The following is a 6,124-nucleotide window of genomic DNA, read 5'->3' as shown; positions in this document are numbered from 1 at the left end:
GACAAAGTAATTAGTTCCATGTTTAATTTATAACCCTTAGAGCAGGTGTGTTTTCTCAAGCGGTTTTAATGTTTTTAAGCTCATCTAACTAGCAGGCATCACAAAAAATTACTGTTACATCAATAATGTCAACTTCTATTTTGTGTTTAATATGCAACTAACATTTTTATCAGTAGCTTAACCCAAAACATCACACAGAGCTCAAGAAGGGAGAGTCTGATGTCTGGAGGGCCATATTGGCTCAAAGCCTGGGTTTTGCTGTTCCAAATGTCATTTCATCATTGATAATAAGCATTACATTTACAAACATGAAAACCAGTTCTTAAAACAAGGGACTTCTCTGAAAACGCACTGGTGTGTGTTTGTGTATAAGGCAGTATCTGGTTTTCCTCCATAGAGCTACAAATGCCATTTAAATAGAATTGTTATGCAGTCCTTATCTTTCAACTCTGATGACTCCAGCTTCTGCACTGGGTGGAGGCAAGAGTTAAAAAGTCACAAAATGATGGCTCTTCATGAAATTCTCTGCAAATCAAATTTTTGAGGAATGTACCTGATGACTAAAGGTGTGTGATTTTTAATGTTATTTATTTTAATTGTGCGTCTGTAACATTGAGTTTGAAAGTGTTAATTAAAAAATAAAACCTAACTGTGATCCTTACAGTAACCCTAATGAATTAGCGGTGCATAGTGGTGTATACCATTAATATGCCTGTCAAAGCATTTGATCATTTTACACATAGACAATGCTGGTAAGGATAACACTACAGCAAGTAAATGGCTCATACGAATGTAAGGTTTGTGTAATAAGTGGGTTAACTGAGAGGGCCTTTATTGGGAGAGCACACGATATTAGTAAGTGCCATGCTGAGTCTGACTTACACTTTCTACCCATGAAACCCTCCTTCTCACTTCCTGTATCCCGTACATAAAGCTCAAGCCTCCCATCAAAATGCGAGAACCCATACAGTGTAAATGCCAACAATCGTTCATTCAAATCCATAATTTAAAGGTGTAGACGCACATTTTAAAATTAGTGTAACTAATGTAAATGACTTGTTTTCTATCCTATATTAATGTCTGGTTCCACAGATCCCAATTAACCCCAACCCTAAACTTAACTCTAACCCTATCCTTAACCCTAACACTACTTTACTTCAAGATTAATAATAATAAAAAAAAATGCGTATGGGTCTATAAAGTAATTTAAACAGAACAACAAACTGTTACTTGTAAGTTGTGATAATACCAGGGGTATGCTTACTTCTGAAAAAAACACCCACTATATCTGTTATTATATATATATATATATATATATATATATATATATATATATATATATATATATAATAAATATTTGGGTGGCCAAATGTGGTTTACAATGCATTTTAAAATTTTAAACTGACGGAACTGAACAAATTTGCCATATATATATATATATATATATATATATATATATATATATATATATATATATATATATATATATATTTTTATATTTTATTGTTCATTAAATACAATCATATCCTACTGTATTTCATAATAATATAATAAAGAAACATTAGAGGGCACCAGTAATCATTGGTATGTGTCAGGTCCTTCCACTTTCAACAGCCATTTCAGAATAAAACCTGCCACGTCCGGCTTTTTTCTGTCTGGTTCCAGTAACTCCACACTGGTTTTGTTCTTCCTTCCTCCACTTTGGGTATCACTTTCATTAGAAAGGGAATGGCTCTGGGTGTCTGTGGTCGACCCCTGGCTACTCTTTTGTGCCCACTTCTTCTCCTGCATTTCCTTGAGTTTGTGGTAGAAAACCCTGCAGCTGAACCCTTCCTTCCAGCCCTGAGCAACGTGGAGCTGGAGGCCCGCCAGGCTTCCATGGAAGCGAAGGCAACTGGAGCACTTATACTGGGTCTCCCCACCCATATATACCTTGGTGGAGACAGCTTGGATGAATCTGGGGTCCAGATGATGAGATTCCTGGTTGGTCACCACTGTGCTGCTGAGCACAGGTGCACAGCTGGACTTGTGTGTCTCCTTAGAGTTGGAAGCTTTCGATTTCCAGCTCTTGGTGGGTGTTTCAGGTGGTCTGTAGATCTGATGTCCACGTGACCCTGTGAGAGTAGAGCACTCTGGCTCTTTTGCAGCCCTCCCAGGGATGGTACAGTCACTAAGGCTAAGGCTTTGTTGGAAATCATGTATGGGAGTTTGAAATCCTGCAGGGAAATTAGAAAATAAAATGATAGCTTTTAAATAAAAATACATTTTTGTACGTTGAATAGGAAGTCTACAAGTGTGAAAAGACATAGCATTGAATGACTATCATATACAATGCAATAGAGTGAACTGTACTGAATCTCATTTTGAAATCTGTCTTGCATTCATTAATTACTGGAATGGTCCCTGAATTCTTCTATTTAATTTAGATTTAAACATACTTTCCATTGTAGTTACAAACAGAATATTTTATTAATGCACACAGAGAGATATGCATATTTTTGTAATGAATGACTGAAAATGACCCACTCATCTCCTTTGAGAGTTTGTTTCTTATTTGACCATCCTCATGTATTTAATTAATACAGTAATTCAAAGGTTCATGGAGTTTCCTGTATTCATATAACAAAAGGAATCACTCAGCCATTCACTGATAACAAATCGTGTTATCCTGTGATAACATGACACAGTACAGTTTGGATAAACAAATGTCACACAGGGTCCCATAGTCAGCACAGCTAAAGCAGCCCACTGCCTTGCCGAATGGCTTATTTGGCTGAAATCACATTCAGACTGGAAGCAGAAAATAAATTAAGCAGACTTAATTTATTAAAATTTAGGACAGACTGAAACATTTGTTTTATAATAGCCATAACAAGATGAAGCAGGAAATGTAGTATCTAACAGCAGTTATCACCTAACTAATAACATTCCAAAGATATTATTTTTGAAAAATCCCAAAGCATTAATAATTTGCTTTTTATTGTTTTAAAACATGTTTGCATTCCTATATTTGTGGGGACTTCTCATTGATTATATTTTAATTTATTATTTCTAACCAGTCAGACAAAACTTCACACAGGTGAAAGTTGACAACAAACTTAAGTATTTTGGCACTTTGCACACACACACACACACTGGTACAAAAATAAAAACCTACCAGCAAAGTCTTTCACAGGAAGAGAGTTCATTTGAAATCATTCATTTGAGGTTTCACTAGCTTTGTCTAAAAAGATCTATGTTATTCTTTAAATTGTTTGGTTTCTTGTTTCCCTGGAAACCAAAGTTCCAAATTGAATTTCTTGTTTTCATGGAGACCAAATGTTCAGAATTCTAAAACCAAACTGTGTCATGGTGGACCAGTGCAGTGACATCATAAACACTGGTGCAGATATAGGATGTGTTAAGTAACACATGTTCAGTTCCGCTCCTCCTGAGCAGCTCAGAGTACTGCTGAGCAGGTTTCATCAGTGATACGAGTGAGCGGTAAAATTTTCACTCTGACCACCCACAGAACACTTATCCCCACAACATAAATAAATAATAATACCACGCATCAATTAAAATCATAGATGCACCTGAAACGTATCTTTACTGTACCTAGTGCCATTCACATGGTTTCTCTGCAACCACCGATAAGAGTATGTAGGGCTTACAGAGTTGAAAGGTCACATTGTCACATGATTTGAATGGAATGAGGAAGATTGTTTATTCTTAGCGCACTTAGGATCTGTAACTCAAGTTTAGAGCAATCAAAGCCAGGTAAAACATTTAAAAAGGATTTATAATAGCTCAATAGAACCCAGAACCTAGAATGATTGCAAAATAGTAATGTTAACCTAGTAAAGAAAGGTAATAGTATTTTAAAGCATATATGGCCAGTTAAGGCACCTACAAAATTAGGCCAAAAGAGGGGGTGGCCTTACTACTTAAGGTATGTGTTTAAAGATGTATTTTAAGTGGATCATTATTACTAAGCAGGTAAATCAAGTAACTGATTCAGACCAGAGGAAAACACAAAATGGGACTACTTTGTTGGTAAGCAAGATTTAACACTTTTACGCAGTTTAAAAAGTTTTAAATCGGGCAATGTTATTAACAGGCCATGTGATAAAAAAATCTGTTTACAAATCAACTGATGTACTGCAAGAGATTAAAAAACTACAATATTATTCCAGGGAATTAGAGATGCACAAACATTCTCTTAATATCGATCATTCTAGTCCATGGTAACTCTTTGATACTTTGCTACTGCCAGTGTCTGATTTCTGACCAAAGAAACAAAGCTGCTGTGTGTCTATTCTATTGTTCATATATATATATATATATATATATATATATATATATATATATATATATATATATATATATATATATATATATGTCTATTCTATTGTTACATTTGGCATTACTGTCATTATACAGCACTGTATTAATGCTTAATATTCCATTTTACGACAATACTCTGCACAGCATACAATTGCTCAGGTAAAAAAATAAAATGTATATATATTTGAACAGTTGATTCTTCAGATGTAAACCCCAGGGATTAGTAATAACAATTCAACGGCTTACCTTGGTCTTCTTTGGGAATTGCCCACTGCACTGCTGAATTGTGTGCTGGTTTTGTGATGTGCACTATTGTACATTCCACGAGATACAAATGAATCTAATTTTATTTGTAACAGCACGATTCAGATTGAGGACTCCATAGAATGGCTTGTGCATTACCTCAGTGAGCCATCCACAGTACTGGCTAATGTCTGGTTAAAACTGTTACTGTTACTGTTACCTTGTCATTATTAGCTCTGATGGGGGAAGTGTTGCTGTCTTCATGTTTCTTTGAAGCAGCGAGTCAGCACTCATTAATATTATGTATTACTGTTAACGTGGGAGAGTTCAATGGAATAAAGAATCATGAATAAAAGGATACTTTTAAAAACAATTTTGCATCACATAAAAGAAGAAAATAACAATGCCATATCGAGTTTCATCACAATTGGAGGAACTGATGTTATACTGATGTCCCAGTTATATGGATGTAGCACACTATGATAATGTGTAGACTTGAATTTTTTTTTATTCAGTAGTACTTCAAATGCACCTACTAAATTGCTCCTGTGCACAAATATATGTTCATGCCATGAGCTCTGTGAGAAAGACAAACAAAATGAAGACAAAAAACTTTTCAGGTGGTTTTATTTTTTTTATTCAAGTTTCAAAATTAGTCTTTTTAAAAATCACCCAATCTACTACCTGGAAGTAAATAAAATCTGTAATTATTTTAGTCTTTGCATGTATTACCCAATAAATTGGGTATAATTTCAGATATTAAAAAAAAATAAATAATAAAAAAAAAATAATATCTAGTTAAGCTTAAATACCTCATATCTGTTAAGGCCACTTCGAAAAACAAAACTATAAATATCACAGCGAAACGGCAACAAATCACACTTGCATTTCCTGTTTGCTTCAGGTCGAGTATCCTCACTTAAACATAGTGCACAGGATTAGTTAAGAAGCATTAAGTTCAGTTGCAGGAGTGTTTTAAAAAAGAAAGAGTAGAAACCAGACCTTTCACATACAAACTCAAGTTCACATTACACCAAACAAGGAGTACACATTCAAAAGCAACAAACGATTGCTGTATTGCAAGAAACATACTTCAAATACTCAACGAGTCTATTTGAAATTATTTAAATACCGTCACCTGTTTATCTCCCACTTATTATCTGCAATATATTAGGTTTAAAGGTTTTAGGATGCTGGTATTTAGATCTGCAACAGGCATTTTATCACCGTATATATACTTTTTATGTTGAGAACTAGACGTCATGATTTTAGAAATGCTTATGGACACTGCATCTGTGTGCATGATTAACAAGATTGATTATCGAAATACATTTGATCTGATTTGAAATGTAGTCAAAAACAATGACAGGCATTGACAATTAATTTTGCCGAGATACAGCTTCAAAAATAGCAAAAAAAAAAAAAAAAAAAAAAAAAAACACAACAAATCAATGCTCTCGCATGGAGTGCAGGATGTGCCCTATACACTGGACGTCGCTGGTTCGAGTCAGCGTAGGGGTGGTAGTGGTGGGAGAAAAATGGGGTCAAAATTAAT

This window comes from Polyodon spathula, chromosome 4 (genome assembly GCF_017654505.1).
Source record: "Polyodon spathula isolate WHYD16114869_AA chromosome 4, ASM1765450v1, whole genome shotgun sequence".
Lineage (NCBI taxonomy): Eukaryota > Metazoa > Chordata > Actinopteri > Acipenseriformes > Polyodontidae > Polyodon > Polyodon spathula.
The sequence above is the reverse complement of the archived record's forward strand: the minus strand, read 5'-3'. Positions refer to the sequence as shown.